Source organism: Acinonyx jubatus, chromosome C1 (assembly GCF_027475565.1).
Source record: "Acinonyx jubatus isolate Ajub_Pintada_27869175 chromosome C1, VMU_Ajub_asm_v1.0, whole genome shotgun sequence".
Taxonomy (NCBI): Eukaryota; Metazoa; Chordata; class Mammalia; order Carnivora; family Felidae; genus Acinonyx; species Acinonyx jubatus.
The window spans coordinates 153698398-153716914 of NC_069381.1; the positions used below are offsets into that span (position 1 = coordinate 153698398).

General features: G+C 36.5%; 1 protein-coding gene across 2 annotated transcripts in view; it reads left to right on the forward strand.

Moving 5' to 3' along the window:
- XIRP2 (xin actin binding repeat containing 2) overlaps nucleotides 1-18517 on the forward strand; it is a 72568-nt gene that overhangs the window by 30062 nt on the left and 23989 nt on the right. The window lies entirely within an intron of this gene.

An 18517-nucleotide genomic window follows, 5' to 3' on the forward strand; every position in this document is an offset into this window, starting at 1 on the left:
TGTTTTTTGTTTGTCTGTTTGTTTGTTTGAAGAAAAATCCCTAGGATATTTGGAGTTACCTAAGTTTTCAAAATGAAGGCAATTGTGTGTGTATCATATGTGTGTGGGGGAGGGTGGAAGAGGTAGGGGGGAATATAACAATAGAATGATTACAAATCTGATATGTAAAATAGTATTTGTTTTCTTTTTCTGGCTCTGTCTGAAAAGTAAAAAAAAAATGTGCAGTCTAAATAGCTCAATAAATTTATGGTACGATTTATTTTAACTTTGCCTAATAGAAACAAAATGTAAATAAGAAATTAAGATTGGATATAGTTGTGGTCCAATATGTAGGCATTGCAACATAGGAGTCTTTAAGTGAGTCAATTGTGTGTTTACTTGAAACTGATCAACGATACAAGGTGTAGTTATAATTAACAATTTAAGTAACAAATTCCACATAGAAATGAATTATGTACAGATCCTTTATTTTGCAGGGAAATATTGTGACTGAGTGTAAGGGCTATGGGACTTAAAGATCTCAGGTTAGAGGCCGCCAGACCAGCTAAGTGACACGGACCTACAGCCACCTTCATGGTGCATGGCCGTAGGTGATTACTCACGGCCCCATTCTCAGAAGACCCCTGCACTTAGCTTAACGTTCTGCTGTCATCATCTTGAAATTCTTAATAATTTTTGAACAAGGGACCCAATTCTGGCATTCTCATTTTGCACCAGTTCTGGCAAATTATGTAGTCCATGCTACACAAATGAAATTCATCACCTCTCAACTCTCAGTTTATGATCAATTAAGATGGGACAACTGATGAGTGATTTGTCCATCTCATGAAGTTACTGTGGAGGTCTCATATGACAAAGAGCAGCTTCCATGAAAGTATTTCAGTATCCGTGAAACTTGAAATCAGATAGGACTCCTTCATACTGCAAGAGACACAAAGCCCAGCCCAAAGTGTCATACACCAAAAGGAACATCACAGATTCACAAAAATGCAATCTTGTGGAAGGGAGATTTGGTGTCAGCTCCGGTAGCTTACTAGAGCAGCTGGCTTGCACCAACTCTCTGGTTATTAAATTTTTAGGAATGTTGCAAACCAGAGGATATCACGTAAATAGCTTCAAATCAGCCATAGTGAGAATACTTATACTAGAGAAATTGACAAATGCAACAAATTAGGGGTATACAGTCTTTCATTCTCTCTTCCTTCTTTTCTCTTTTTTTTTCTTGAGAACCCATTGTTAAGTATGTATTTCCTTACCATTAATGTAAGGGCCCAACGTATGTCCATAGCATAGTAGCTAAGAGTGGGTCCAAATCCTTACTCCTTCATCTATTAGTTGCATAACATTAGGCAAGTTCCTTGATTATAATGTCAAGATTATAAATGTACCTACCTCATAAGTCTGTTAAGAGGATTAAATGAATTATATTTGTAAAGTGTTTAAGACTGTGCCTGGCCCACTGTAAGCACTACACAGTGTATCACCTTGATTATATTTCTTTTTTTTTTTTCTAACCTCACCTCCTCTGAGTTAGCCTCATTCTCACCCAGGTTTCCCTCAGATAATAGTAAAAAAGATGCAGAGAAAAAGTAAGATCCTTTTCCCAGAAGTTTCAGGAACAAATCTTACTGCATCTAATTGGCTCTAAATGAACACTCATGCTTTTCTTAGAACTAATTGCTATAGCCAGGGGATGGTGATTGGTGGAAGCCTCTGTACCTGTTTACCTAAATGGAAGTTCTCAGCATTCAGTTATCAAGGGAGAATACGTGGATACTGGGTAAAAGCAAAACCAAACAGCAGCAACATATAAATGTTTTATGGATATATAGATACACACACACACACACACACACAAGCTCCTTGCAAATGTAATCTGTTATTATAAACTGTAGTCTGGGCTCTAGCACATGAAATATTAATGCATGTGAGTCTAATAAAAAATGTACACTAAAAGGCTGAATATCTGCAGGACTCTGGGCCTATCGTGACCTCTCTGAACTTCAGTTTCATTATCTACTTTGAGACATGCTAATTATCCCCAATAATTCCATAAGGAATGACTACACCTAGGTCATAATGCTACGTAATATAAATAACATAAAGGAAACATGTTAGAATAAATGAGTAAATGTCTTGTATTGAAATGTATGCAAGTCTGTAGGAGGATGAAAGAAAAAAGTCATCTGTACCTCAGAAAATGAAATAATTTATAATCCTTATTATGTGGATCCTGAGAAACTTAACAGAAGACCATGGGGGAGGGCAAGGGGAAAAAAAGTTAGAGAGGGAGGGAGCCAAACCATAAGAGACTCTTAAAAACTGAGAATAAACTGAGGGTTGATGGGGGGGGGGTGGGAGGGCGGGGAAAGTGGGTGATGGGCATTGAGGAGGGCACCTGTTGGGATGAACACTGGGTGTTGTATGGAAACCAATTTGACAATAAATTTCATATTAAAAAGAAGAAATTTGAGATATATGTCAATTTTGATTAGAGAGAGGAAAATGTAGAAAAATCATGTATTAGATACTCACTTAAACTTTTAAAGCCATCAAATGCATTCTAAAACCTGCTTCTCTTATCAGCAGGGATAGAGGACATTCACAGGTAGAGGCAGATTGTTGATTCGGTTTTACCTAAGCTGTTGTCCACCCAGATGTTTTCAGTCTTTGTTTGTTGAAAGTACTTGACATTTATCTCTCTGCAAAATCTGTCCCTGGCCAAAAAAAAAAAAAATTTAGCATGTAAAAATTAATATTAATTTGAAAATTAAGTTTGATTAGAGTTAAAAGAAAGAACATTTGTTTTGGATTTCTGACAGTAGTCAGGGCCACAATTAGTAATCCTATAAGGTGTAATAATTAAGTTCAATCTGCCTTTTTCCTTTCTAATGTACTGAAGTCAGATGTTTCAGGGTAATTAGCTATTTGGTAACCGTGTGTCTGAGAAATCAGCAAAGGGGCTAAACAAGTTTAGAAAATTAAAGTGTCTCTCAGATTAAAGATCCCTTCTGTCTGCTGATTGATCAGACTATTTTATCAACCACCCTTTATTCAAAAGGGGTTCTGGAGGCACCTGGGTGGCTCCGTCGGTTGAGTGTCCAACTTTGGCTCAGGTCAGAATTTCATGGTTCATGGGTTCGAGCCCCACACGGGGCTCTGTGCTGACAGTTCAGAGCCTGGAGCCTGCTTCAGATTCTGTGTCTCCTCTCTCTCTGCCCCTCCCCTGCTCATTCTCTCTCTCTCTCTCTCTCTCTCTCTCTCTCTCTCACTCTCTCCCTCCCTCTGTCAAAAATAAATAAATTTAAAAAATTTAAATGGGGTTCTGAAATAGAAAAAAAGGAGGTATAAAATATAGGAACATTCATTTCTGCCAGACATTTAAAATTTGAGATAATGTCATATTTAGATATGCTAGATTTGTCATGCTTTATGGTTCTAGCTGTTTAAGTTAGCAGCATCACTGCTAGCCTATGGAGTATCCTTATGTAAATTAGAAAAGGGAGCCACTCTGGACAATCAGACCCGCTGAATGAGGGAAGCATGGGACAAGGGTTCAGCTTCTCAAAAGAATGTGTTGGGGAAACTTTATGTAATCCATTCCCATATTCTTAAAAGGGTGCCTTGAAATATGAAACTGCCATCATCTCTTTCTGAGTTCACTTTCACTTGCCCATTCTGTGGTTTCTGTCTTTTCAGGACTTTCTTTTTCTTCTTTTTTTCCCCTTTTTTAACAGCTTTATTGAAATACAGTTTGTATACCATAAAATTCACCCACTTTGTGTGTACAATTCAATGGCTATTTAGTATATTTACAAAGCTGTGCATTATCACCGCAGTCTAATTTTACAACATTCCCATCTGCCCCCCAAATAAACCTTGGACCTATTAGCAGTCTAAGACATCCCCTTTTGTGACATATTTTCACACTCAAGGTTTGACCTTCATCTTCTCATGTGAATTTCTTCTTTGTTTTCTGTCCCCTATACTTATGCAGTACTGAGTAACTCTGTGCTTATTAATTTTGAAGTCCTGGAAGCCTTTACGTTTCTGGGGTTGCTTGGTTTGCTTCAGTTTTGTTTTCTAAGTGGCTTAAGTAGGAAAGAGCAGATGGAGCTCCAAAAATTTTGGAAGTAATCGGTGCAATACAGTGCTTAGGTAATTGCTTTTATGTGAAAATGGCTGCACTGAAATCCATGTCAAGAGTGTGAAGTATTTCTGACCTTTGCTCCCTATGGCCAAGTCTCATGTGGACAGGAGGAAGCTGCAACACAGTGTGTGTCTTTCTACATATATCTGCTGTTTCAAATATCCTAACAAACATTAGCACTCGGTAAAATTATGTGGATTTGGAACAATCCCTAGACAGTTTTAGGCTGACAGAAAACATTTTTGACAGCTTGTGACAGATATAATCTGACATCTGTGTGTTTTAGACTCTTTAAAGGTGACCCATAATTATTTTCTAGCAGACTAAACATATTTTTTATCAGCAAAATGTCCACATTGCAAAGCATTTCTCATATAAGTGCTTTAAAACTACCTTTAGCTTTCTGCCACGTAATAATTTTTCAAGGTCATGGATTTCTATCATCAGTACCAACCTAACCTAGATCTCTATCAACACATAAGGTTGTGATCAAAAGCATGTCTTATATTGTCTTTTAATTGGGTATGCTATTTTTTAAATAACCATTACAACTTAAAGTAATCTCACTTAAACTGAGAAAGCTTGAGTAATGCTTCAGCCTGCTGGTTCTAGAGCCAGACAGCCCACGTTATCATCCTCAGAGTTAGACATCTGATCTCTTCTATAAAATGAGGATGAAGTAACAGGTGTGTTTTAAGAATAAAATAAGTTGGTCCTTGTAAAATTCTTCCTAAAATGTCTGGCATATATGAATCGTTCAATAAACATCAGCTATTATCATCAGCAATATTGCCACTAAAGCCCAGAAAGCATAATCAAGTGGTAATTATTCTCAAAGGAGAATATGATTCGTAAACATTTTATGTGCATGTAAAGAGACAAAGGAGAATGACATTGTTCTTTGCCTCACACCTCACACGCCTCAGCTTTTTTTTTTTTTTCTTCAGTTATTTGGCCCTTGGAGACAGAATCATTTCCCAGGAGCTCATTAATAGTAATTAAAGATTAGTTTAAAATTAACATCCCTCTGAATGCTTTGGGCATATGTTGCTCTGGAGTAGTCAGTAACTTTAGTGCATATTTTAAAAATTGTAATAGCAGGTCTCCTTTTCAGGAAAAGTGCTTAACCCCCACTATAGGAAACGACAAGAGGAGGGGATGTCCTGGAGAGCAAGGAGAGGAGTATGTGTAGAGCGTATGTTGCACAGGTCCGCTGCAGCCTGGGTTGCCATTATGAATAAAGCCTGTGTTTCAAATGGGAACAAATGAAGAACATAACATTTGCTTTGGAAGACTGCTTTATTCGCAGTATTGTGACACGATGTACTGAGAGGAAAATATAATTAATATACGAATTGAATCGGGAAAAACAAACAAAAAGACTATCCTGCTTGAATAAATGAGGAAAGGAGAAAGAGTGGGGCCATGTTGCGTTGTTCTGCTTCCACGAGGGCTGTGATTTCTCAGCTTGTTCTAGCTAATGTGTGGAAGGGAGAGGGAAATATTTGGAAGGGGTGGAGCCTACTGTGTGACATTTTCTGGTTTGTGCACTTGAAACACTCCTCCAATTGTCTGAATGAAGGAAGTATAGCAAGTAGTTTGTTTTTTTTTTCACGATACAGTGCTAAGAAAGATCTACAAATACTAAGAAATAAGGGCTCCTATTTGCCAGAAAACTGCTTCTTTCCCTTTGACACCAGCCAGGGAATCATCCTGACCTTTCTCCAAATAGGCCAACCAATACACATAAATTTCCCACAGGCAAACCATTTAAACTATCTTCTACAACTCTTTCTCAGGGCCTAGTGCTGAGTGAGCTTTGATAATGAAAAGAACACAATGAGATTAATTTTTGAATGCTGACTCAGAATCAGAAGACTGAGTGTTTGCTAAATAAAGCAAACAATAAAATAATGGCCTCAACCAAGTGAGGTCTGTAACCCACTAGCAGCCAGACCTGCACAAGCTGGTTTATGCAGAATTCAGTTCACTGGAGTACTTTATTAACCAAAACATTCCAATTCCTGACACCATACAGCAAACCAGCTTTGCTCTACACTAATTACTCAGTTTCCTTTTCAATTCAGCAAGAAGTAGAAATTCAATCTCTGATCCACTTGTGGGTTTGGAATGCATACTTCATAAATGGATTTTTTTACCTCTACTTTTGCATTCAAAACCCTCTCTGTTATGCTCAAGATTGCCCATTTTATTACTGCTTTTCGCACCTGTGCCCTGGCCTCTGCTGCCTTGCCACCTTGCCACTGGTGGCCTTCCCATTAACTCCGTCTCCATCTGCGTCTCGTCTCTTCCTACCCATGTCTTGGGGGAATCCCATTGTTTTTTCCTCAGAAATCGAAGAAAAAAGAATTATATTTTGTAAAAAAAATTCCTTGCTCAAGTTGCAAAGTAAATTAACTTCAGTGAGTACTGCTTGCACCAACTCTAATGAAAACAAAAGCAAAAACACAAACTAAACTCCAGAAGAATTTGTATTTCTCAGGATGAAAGAAAGAAAGGCTTTTCCTACAGGCTCCAACCAACCCTGCTTCCATAAGGCCTACATGAGCGTGACTTGTCCAGAAGTGCATCCCACACTCCTTATGAAGCCGCTACTATCCCCGGCTTCCCTCTTTGGGGGAACAGGGATGTAGTGGTGGTGGGTTTCAATGAGTCCTCTGTCTACTGGTTTCTACATCACCCAGAACCAGAAGCAGGGCATCTTTTCAGAGCCCTTGACTTGTTTCCTCCTACCTCTTCTCTGACTAGATAAGGATTTAGAATCACATCATTCTCGCTATTAGGCTGGGCCATGGAACCTCTGAGGGAACTCAGGTTACCTAAGTCACCTAAGTACTAAGGTTAGTACACTGGAACTCCCCAGGCAGCCCAGGTAATTCTGATTAAATTGTTCTGGTGTGTGGTCAGGGATCAGGGAATGGTATAGTTCTAAAAGTGATTCTTTCTTTTTTTTTTATTTTATTTATTTTGAAAGAGAGAGAGAGAGAAAGAGAGAGAGCACGGAAGGGGCAGAGAGAAAGACGAGAGAGAGAATCTCAATCAGGCTCCGCACTGTCAGCACAGAGCCTGATGTGGAGCTCAAACTCATGAACCGTGAGATCATCACCTGAGCTGAAACCAAGAGTCAAATGCTTAATTGACTGAGCCACCCAGGCACACCCACCCACCCTGGGTGAATCTGATGTGCAGCAAAGAACATGGTAGTACAAACCTGGGCCAGGATTTGTTATCCCAGGGATGACTACTCCCCTCTTTGTTTCTCATCGGAGGCTTCTTCTCTGCCCACCTCACTCTTCTGCAATCTGATAGCAGGACCCTCCTATTTATATTGACATTTCTCTTGAGATGCCTACATCTGAAGTCAAAGAACAGAGCAGGGACTGTGGAGAACAGAGAAAGCAAGGGCTGAAGGAAATCACGGTGAATATAATAAATGTCAGCCAAACAACCAATTTACTCATACCGCCAAGTCCCATTAGCTCCTTCGTTAATGGCAGACAATATTGAAATGCCATTATTTGTGTATATACAAAGATATATTTGAATATTTAAAATAACCTAAATAATTTAATGATATAAATGAACTATGGAAAGATATATCAAAACTTTTAAAATAAAATGAGTGAATTTATTAGCTTAGACCACATTAATGTACCAATAATTAATTAAAACTGAGACTTAACTCATTACTGTCATCTTTTATCAGAAAATTTTAATTTTACAGGATTATACGCAATCTGTACACCTAATATCTCTTCAGTTTGTGCCTTTGCTATTTCTATACAAATATTATTTTCTGAAAGACACAGGATTTTAATTATAAAGTGATAAACTGTGTTAAATAATGCAGTGAACCTACTCATAGTCAGTTTGGCTCCTTACAAAACTAAACCAATGTGTGTTCTTTCCTGAAGACACAAGGAGTGCCCATAAAGTACAATAAGACTATTGTTTGTGATCTACTGACATGAATTGCATTACTTTGGAGCCACACACTATAACTCTCAACCTCTGCTGTCCCTAAATGAAGTTGATGGCAATTGCTAACTGTGCTGAGGCATGACCATAAAGTCTTAGTCATGGTCCCTTTGCAACTTCCAATTTCAGCCTCTTTCTGCAGAATCTGTTGGTCTATGAGTTCTCCTTGTATCACAGAGAGGGATTCACTTCTCCCTCCCCTGTGGCAGTATTGCAGGACAGGGAAGTGCATCATTATAAAGGGAAGCTCATTCTAATCCCACACTGTGAAGACATTGGCAAAACGTTTGCCTGGGTCCTTTGTGGAAACTGTCTTCTTGGTGAAATAGTGCATCTGTCCAGTGCGTGCAATCAGCCTGGGATCCTTTATTACGCTGTTAATAACTAAATGAGCTAATCCCCCTGGCGACGTGGAGGGGTTTAGCAATTTTATCATACGGAGGGGGCCCTGGCACTACTTCTCAGGCTGTCAGAGCCTCAGTGGTGAGTAAAAAAACCCATAACTAAGACTGAGTTGCAAGCACAGATTCAAGTGCTTTAAAAAAATCCTGACTTGGTTGCTTTTCTTTCTACGATTCATCTTACTCATTCTCCAAAATAGAATTTGTAGGAGCAGTGTTTACCCCTATTATTGGAGTACCATTTCCACAGCTCCTCTTCTTCTTAATGGTTCTGTGGGTTTTCTGTTTCTGTAAAGCTATTTGTTCTTATAGAACCCATTTTCAATTTCATTTGCAGAAGACAAGTGCACTTACAGATACACCCTTCACTCCTTTCAAGTAAAATGAATTGGGATTGCTTTAGGGAAAAGGAGTGGTATTGTTCTTATCTCGGGGCCCAGGGTTGTTGAGGGAGTATCACCTGGCCCCTTGCCCACAAAACACAAAATCACAGCCCAGAGTTTCATGTTCCCAGTGATCCCCAAAAGTATGTGATGTTGATGAAGATGTAAAACACAGACATATTGACACAGAGGAATTTTATGTTGTCTTGTATGGGAGGTGGTGGACAGGGAGGGAAAGCTGGAAGAAGGAATGCAGTTATGTGGCCCCTCCTTCAATTTGAAGTCTCATATTAGTTTAAAGATAGAAATGTACTCTTTGTATAATTACACTTAACAGAATTCTCAAATATAGAAACAATATACTATACTAGTTAAATTTGCTTTATTTTTAAATTGTTAGAATGGCAAGCTACAGAATTTTAAGTTCATAGATTTTTCTATTTTTTGAGAAGCAAGGAAAATTATAACAAAAGAAACCTTTAACATTATAGAACCATCATGCTTGTAGAACTTTGTAGAAGCTGCAAAATGTTTTTTCCACATAGTCACTTGTATGAAAATGGGTGCTTTCTGTAAGCACTTGGCATAAGGTATTATTAGCTCTTTCTACTTCTGGGTCTGATATTTCTCAAAATAAACCCATCCTCATGAATCTTTGAAAGTGATTAGATTGAGTCAAGCTTGTCTATTCTTTTGCATGTTCATTTATTAGTTTGAAAATTACTAATTATCATAACCCCCACCGAAAAAAAACCCTGGGAAAATACAAGCCTGAGAAAAGGAAGAGACATTAAAACATTCTGTTCTGAGTACCATGCTCTTGCAGAGGTACTATCTGGGATATTGCTTGGAAAATTTATTTTTTCTAGCTTCCATGCAGATCTCAAGATCACAGCACATGGAGTAAGATTACATCTTATTCTAACAGCCTTTTTTTGTGTGCTTATTCTTTATCCCTCTCTGTCCATAGTCATCTACCATGGATTCATCTCTTTAGGAATCAGCTGAGGCTACTTCATTTCTGACCCAACCAGGAGGACAGGGCACATTATATACCAGCCACCAGATTGATACCAACAGGGGGAGCCAAGCGCTCAATCTATCTTCTTTACCCTGGTGGAAATACCAGGAGTGCTAAAGACATTATCCTGCTACGGCTTTTGAAATTCATTGTCTTCAGAGTACAAATTGGAAAAATTGAATACTAAAATTCATCATATCACACAATGTTTAGAAATATTTGGGGGAGATTTGGAGGAACTTTGATGAAGTCAGTACTTTAGGCTGGGGTTCAGTTTGTGGGACTTTATCATAAATATTTTGTGCTATTATTCTAAAAATAACAACAGTCCCCCCAAATTATATTGTCTTTGTTTTTTTCTTTTGGAGGATCAAACACAGGAATTTTCCCTTTTTTCCCCTCAACTCCTTTTCCTCCAATGTCCTTATTTTTCTGGGCCTTTTTCATTACTGTGGAGGGAATTATGATATTGACAAAGTATACCATCTGAGTAGAGAAAATAGACAAAGAAAAGTAGCAATAATTTGTGGGGAGGAGGGAGTATAAAAAAGTTATCCATGAGAAACTTATAGACACACACAAAACTACTTTTTCTATATTAGAACCAAATGTAAGTATGTTGATTTGTTCCTCTAAAAAGAGTGGTGAGACAGACAATATCATTTCTCACAAAATGCTTGTTAAATCATTTAATAATCACGGCTCTGTGTTTGGCACTTACACTCAGTATAATCTCTCTTCTTATAATCTTGAGATATGTGGTCAAGTATTTCATAGACCACTAGACTTGAAATGTTTTAAAGACCTGTCATTCCTTTTTATCAATGACTGCGTCTCATCTGCCCTGATCCATCCTTACAGAACAAACCTAATCTGCAGTTATGAGCCTCCAGCAAGTGGGTAGGTTTTCTGTCCTTTGCAGTGCACTGGTATTGATAAGTTTAATTGGGAGGAAATCCATTACAGATCAAAGAGTATGTCCTTAAATTTCATTTCATCTGATTTTTTTTCTATAAATCTATAGGAGTTAAGTGGCTCAATTTTTATTAGTTGTTGATATTTTTTATGTAAAATGAAACTACTTAAGCATATACTTAAAGCAAATAGTCTGTGGTCCTTTTTAATAAGAACCTCTTTTCAATTTTGAGACCCCTCAAACTTCTGGCATTGATTTTTTTATTTGTTGAGTCTTGGCACTTGATGACCAATATTATACTAATAGAAAAGATGGTTCACTGAATCACCAACCCTAAAAGAAAGGAAAATGTGTAGTTACCTGCTATAGTAGCGAAAAGGAAGTATATTTTAGTGAAAGACCCAGTGGTTTTTTTTAAGAATTAATGCACAATACAAATTGCTGCAGTTGATTATTAATTTTTGGATTCTTTGAAGACATCTCAGAATTGTGCAGTTCTTCAGCATAGTTAACTGGTTGAAGATAATGCCTCTCCTTTCTTCTTATCCCTACTTCAAATGCACTCTAAGCACATAATATAAGCAAGTTGAATACATCACTTACTGCTTTTAGGTGTTAAAAACATTGGTTCAAAATAGCTGGCTGATGAAATTCTTACAAAAACACTATATTCATGGTATATGTTTATTGTCTTTAAAATTTTGCATAGCGTTCTTCCTTCAATCTCTCTTATTACGTTCATGTGTAATCATCATGTAGAATTAGGAATGGTGGAATTTTAAATGACTTAGACATTATACAAGTGTGAAGAGCCTTGCACATTTCCTTTGTGTACAACATTCAATCAATGGTAGCCCTTCATATCTATCTCCTTCCGTGGTTCCCCACTCTCTGTCCAAGAAAACTACAAATGAGGCTTCTAAGTGAGTCTGAAATTAGTTGTGACTTATTTACCTGATTTGTCACTTGAATTGATGACAAACACCAGCCATAATGTAATATTCCTATCTGCCACTTCAATCTCTTTCCATTCCCCATATTGCTAGTAGATATATTTACCAGTGAAATTGCAACTAGTTATCCTTTTATTTTTTCCCATTTTCCCTTATTTTGAAGAAAACCCAAATGATCAGAATAATTCATTTGTAACCATAATTAATAATTAACCGACTTTGGGGCACCTGGGTAGCTCCGTTAGTTAGTGTCCAACTCTGGATTTTGTCTTGAAAGTGAAGCCCCATGTCAGGCAGAGCCTGCTTAGGATTCTCTCTTTCTTTCTCTCTCCTCTCTCTCTCTCTCTCTCTCTGTTCCTCCCCCACTTTTGCTCTCTCTCTCTCTCTCACTCTCTCTCAAAATAAATAAACATTTAAAAAAATAAGAATTACACTGCTTTGTTTGCACAGAAATGCAAACAGAAATGCTTGCATCAGAGCCAAATCTGTTTTATTGGGCTTCTTCCTTTTATCTGGAATTTATATAAAAATTTGAAATGTCATTACTCCCAATGAACAAGACTGATGGCCATAGAGACTCAGAGAGATAGTAAAAGAAGGAGGCAGGTTTGTATACCATGAACTCTTTATGACCTCTTAGCAGGCAAATTGTACTGTCTCAAAGTCATCCTACATGTACTTGTAATGTCATATGGAACATACATTGCCAAGAAAGAGGCCCAGTTCTATTCCATTATAAGACATAGTGTTTTCTATGTTATCTGTTGTCAAAAGTAAATACCTATACTTGTGTTTTTAACTGGTTTCCATTTGGTTAAGAAGACCTCAGTGTTCATAAATAATACTTTTTTTAGCAGAGGTAATGGGCACTTTTCATTCTTTTTGACATCTGAAATTCCTTCTATACTTGGGAACTCCTCTACGCAATGAGGCAGAAGCGGCCTCCACTAGAGAAGCTGCAAATACCATACACTTATTCTCCTAGACTGGCCGGATTCTGGGACCTATGAACTAGACTGCACCAATCAGATACTCCAACTGAGACTTTGCATAAAGAAGTAATGAAATGACATCAGAAGCAGGGACTGTGTTGGAATTAATTTTAATTATGGCTGGTGGCAGGAGATTAGCTACATCTAATTTCAATAAATAACTATTCTAGAAGCAGCATCCATTATATAGTATTGATAGCTTTGGCAATGAACGTGTCTGGTGTTCAGTGTCAGCAGCATGGGTGCATTCACCAGACGGTTCTGCAGCATTACTCAGCTCTGTTACCATCTATAAAATCGCCAAGTCTTATTTTTGGATATCTTGGAAATTCTATAAATTCCACTCCCCACTTCTGCCACCCAATGTCTCTTTACCAAATTACCTTTCCTGTTTCAATCAGTCAGACTCTGATGGTTGAAACTGAGAGTTGTGATGAGATAAAAAGATATGTAATCTACAAATATTAACATTTCTTAATTTATTGTCTACATGAGAGTCATACAACAGGACTTTTAGGAAAGAGTTAAGTGTAGTAAGAAATGAGTAATTGTAGATGAAATCACTATGAACTGACTGTTCACTGGGTATCAGTTCATGAAGATGAACCATAGAAAAACTGAATAGGTGATCACAAAGGCAGTCTCTGGCCATGTCTCTGTAGAGTATTTCCATGTCCTAGCAGCCAGAATGATTTGGCAGAGTCATAATATGCACAGGCACTTTTTGCTTATCTCTCTTTTAATAAACCACCCAAATCCACTATTTCTCTGGTGGGGAACAAAAAACAAACGTATGTATTAGAACTTGTTTCTTCTTTAGTTTCTGGGCTTTGTTCTGTAATGAAAAATTCATGGTGAAGTTCGATGGTAAAATTCACAGAAAAGCCATAGACAACCTACTTTCATCCCATACTTTTTTTTTTGCCTTGTTTACTGTGTAAATAGCTGACACAAAGTAAGTGTTCAATGAATGTCTGTTAGGTAAATATAGCACACACTAATGTAGCACTCATGAGCCAGTGTTCACATATATTAACCTACTTCCTCCTCGCAATAACCTTCTGAGACAGGCACTGTTATTATTCCCTTATTAGTCCTTTGTATTTGGGGGTAGGGGGAAGAGGACAAGAAATGGACACACTGAAGATCTAACTAACTTGCCCAAAGAAAGTGAGCAAACGTGGTCCTAACTCAAGAAGAATGACTCTGGAGTCTGTGCCGTGTGTGTGTGTGTGTGTGTGTGTGTGTGTGTGTGTGTGTGTGTGTGTATGTTTTATTCAGCTCATAGTCATTAAGCACCCACCATATGTCAGGCACAAAAATTCAATGATGAGTATATTATTTTGCCCTCAAGGAGCTCACTATATCAGAGAAATAGACATATAACAAAAATTAAAGTGCAATTATTCTGTGATAGAAAATATAAATGAGGTTTGTTGGGACACAAGGAGGTGACAGAAATTACTCTGAATGAAAGATGGTCAAGGAGGACATGTGAGAACAGAGAATGCTCCTGCTGAGATTTGAAATAATTTTTTCATGAATATAGAATTGCATTCTAGGCAAAAGGAAGATCTTACACAAAAGGTAAAAAGAGTATGATATATTTGTGAATACAGTGAGGCATAACTGAGGCGTGAAGTTGGAGATGCAGGCGAAGCCCAGATAATAAAGAAATTCTAAGTTATGTTAAAGAACTGTTACATTTTTCTAAGACAATCAAGAGCCATTGAAGAAACTTAAATAGGAGAGTAAAATGAATAGATACGCACTGATGAAACATGTTTCTGGCTAACTAAGACTGAAATAAAGGGGGTCAAGTTTAGATGGAAGAAGAAAAGTTGAGAGACTACTGAAATAGATTAAATATAAGGAACTTAAATGGGTCAAAAGTTTAGGCTAAAGAGGGCATGGACTCAAGAGATCATTAAACATAGAATTGGCAGGGCTTATAAATCTCTTGAATATTGTTGAGGGAGGGTTGGTAGTGAAGAGGTAGAATTCTTCTGTTTCTTTATTTTGGTTTGCATTAATTAGCAGATACATGTAACCTCTGGTTTTCTTTTTTCTTTAAAATATTTTCATTCTTTTTGCAAGTTTTTTATTTATAATTTCACTGTTCCTTGAGACTCTAAGATTTAGCCTCTTTTATCATACTTTTGTGTTTATTTATATCCTAGTGCTTCTTTGGTTTTAAGATGCTTTATGTCTATGTTGATCTGAAATATTGTATACATATATATATCTTTAACATACATCTACATAAAACTTCTAGAGGGCATCCTTTACAGTAAATTGAATGTTATATGTATCCTGCTTTTTGAGTTTGTCAAATAAATACTGTTATTTATATAACTAATATGTTTGATGGCCCAGTTGAGAGTGTATCTTTTATATGTCCTTTTTATGAATCTTCAGCATTTTTGGAAACAGGAATATGGCTCTATAAATAATATGTTTGGAAAGAAGAGGCAGTCAGAGTTCTTGCAGTTAAAGCTGGCATTGCTTCTTCAGAAACCTCTTTTTGAAGTCAAATATTTCTACTTTTAAGTGTTTTTTTATTTAAAAAGTTAGGTTTTGCTCTTGGTAGCTAAATAAGACAAAAGCATAATTATTTTCAGTGAAAAAAAAGGTGAAATTAATTGAATGATAATACTTCTCCCAGATATTTGTGTAATAAAACTACATAATTCATGCACCTGTATATATTACAAACCTTGCCTCAAGAGAATTTCAAGCTGAGACTTTTTACTCTAATATATGAATATATTTTTATATATTGTACAGATACAGCGATAGATGGATAGATGATTGGTAGACATTTAAGTACATTGAGATATAATTATAGAAACTTTTATTAAAACAATGCTGACAATGCCTAGCACAGTGTGATGGAGATCATTGGTACTCAAGGGCTGTTGGTTGAATAAATGCATAGGTGAAGCTATATAAAATCAAACATGCTTAGGGATGCAATGATTTCCAAGGAGAAAGTCACTACCTTATCTTAAAAGATTTTTTTAATATTTTGCATTGGGATAAAGTATTGTCTTTCATTGATCATAAATATCTCAGCTTGCTTTCTTCATGTCATAGTAATTCTGCTCAATGTATTCTGTTTCTAGATGATGCCTGACAACACTTCAATTTCATCAACTCAGAGAATACTAATTCACTAAAAATAAATACGTCCGTCCATCCATCCATCCATCCATCCATCCATACATACATACATACAAACTAGTCTATTTAGCACCATGAAGATCATTTTATAAAAAGGCTATCTGAGAATATATTTTTCTGTTTTGAAAGGTTCTTTCCCTTTCTGTATGTTTGTTGCCTTTGTGCATTCTTTGTTTTCTTGGTACAGGCTTCTCCTCCTAAGATGCCAAATACTCCTTATGGCATCACAGCACTGCCATGTTCATCCATAAATGTTCTGATCACTTGCAGTGTTACCAAGGGGCCTCTTTCTGAGAACACTTTGTAAAGTGATTGACATGTTATTGTTATACACATCAGCTTCAGTAATTCTACCAATTATGAAATGTTCAGTATCAAAGACTGTCAGCCAAAATACTAAAAAATAAAATCAGAGGATTATGTGGAAAAAGTTTAGAATCTCAATTTTTAAACTAGATTTAAAATTATAAAATTTTCACACTCTTGGAAAAAAAATGACTATTTGCCTATGCACTTACTCCTTGATATTTCAGGGCAAGGGGGGAGGGATCATCTACTGTCTGCCAGATGCTAAACATTGAGATTTGAGGATACAGGAGTTTAGTTAAAGGAGAGATTCATATTATAAAATAATGGCTATAAAATGTGATAGACAGGTAATAAAGATATCTACAGAGAGGATGGAAATACAACAAAAAAAGAAGCAGGAATACGTAACTCTCTATAGAAGTTTTCTAACAGAAAATAATTTTTGAGTTGTGATTTCAAAACTGTATAGTGAATATGGAAAAGCCTTAACCTGAAGCTCAAACCCTAGGGAAATCAAATTTTATATTGTAAATTTTTAAAGCAAATTTTTATTAAAAAAAAAGAAAAACTCATGGCAGAAGAAACACATCTGAATTTGAATATATCCAAATCTAGAGAAGCAAAATATATCAATAGAAATTGTTATGCTCATCACTTAAAAGGGAGAACTGATTATTCTTTCAAACCTTGAATCCATTGACATTTTTGCTAACATAAATAGCACATTTTTGGTATTATGTCTGACAAAGATACAAATAGCATTAAAACATCATAACTATTTCTAGATTTATTAAAAATGAGATTAGTGGTGGGTAAAATAGCTAAATTATTGGCATTGAGCATGAACTTTTTTTCCCACCATAGTGAGGCAGTTACTATGCACTATTTTGCCAAACTTTCATCACATTTTGTTTTATTGGGTATACTCCTAAAAGTCACAATAATAATGAGTCACCATAAAAAAGTTGGTCCTACTCTTTCTTTACTCATTGCGCTAGAATGAGTTTGAATTTTTAAATTTTTTTTTAATGTGTATTTATTTTTGAGAGAGGGAGCGCAAGCAGGGGACGGGCAGAGAGACAGGGAGACAGAACCTGAAGCAGGCTCTAGGCTCTGAGCTGTCAGCACAGAGCCCAACATGCAACTCAAACCCATGAGCCATAAGATCATGACCTGAGCCGAAGTCAGAGGCTTAACTGCCTGAGCCACCCAGGCTCCTGAGTTTGAATTTTTATTGGTACAAATGTACGACGTTTTTTCCGATAATGATAGTAAGTTGGGTAGGCAGGATGTGATGTCTTTCCTGTGCTGGAGAAATCTCCTTAGGAGAAGTATATATATCAAGGGTAGCTTTTTGTAAGATACTTGTCTAATATGTGAGCCAACATCAGATTGGTATGAGCTATGCAAACATCATATTATTTTGTGGTTGTGCCACATTCTCTTCTTTAAATTCCAGTATTAGAAGACATGTATCATTCCTTTTTCTATAAATGGAGGGATGAAATGAAAAAAAATTAAGTGTAATTTAGTGACTTACCCAATATTATGACATACCCAGTAGAGGAGGGAGTTAGTACAAAGTCCCCATTTCTGATTCCTGGTTAATCCATCTGTGAACAACTGCATTTTTGTCTCTTGCAGCCTGAGCTATATTTGAATTTAATATTCAGGAACAAATTTTATTAATTGTTTTGTGTGAATTTATGTATGGTGTTCTTGCCAGAATTCTTTATTACACTTTATTTGTGTAATTTGATTTCTCCTGAGCATCATGATGACCCATTATTTTACCTAACCCTGTACTTTGTAGACACAGCAACTGAGAAGAATGGAAGGCATATTTAAAATCCAAACTTAACTAGCTGCAAAATATGAAACACAGTAATGATAGAAATAAAATCTTGGCATATTTTAAGATAGATTGGATATAAATTATAGCAACCTGGGGGCAGTAAAATTGATATATGGACAGTAACATACCAAACTAATGTAGCAATTACAGTTCTATTTAGTAATAGCACATAAGTAGAAACTTCCAGCTCTAAACAAAATTTATGTACCCTTGTACTCTTTATGTTGTGTCATCTCCTACAAGAAAACATACTTAGATATGATAGGCATGGATTGTTTTTACTCAAGTAGATACACATTAAGTATAAAGTGCCCAGAAAATGGTAACTTTCAAAATATTTCAAAATTACATCTAT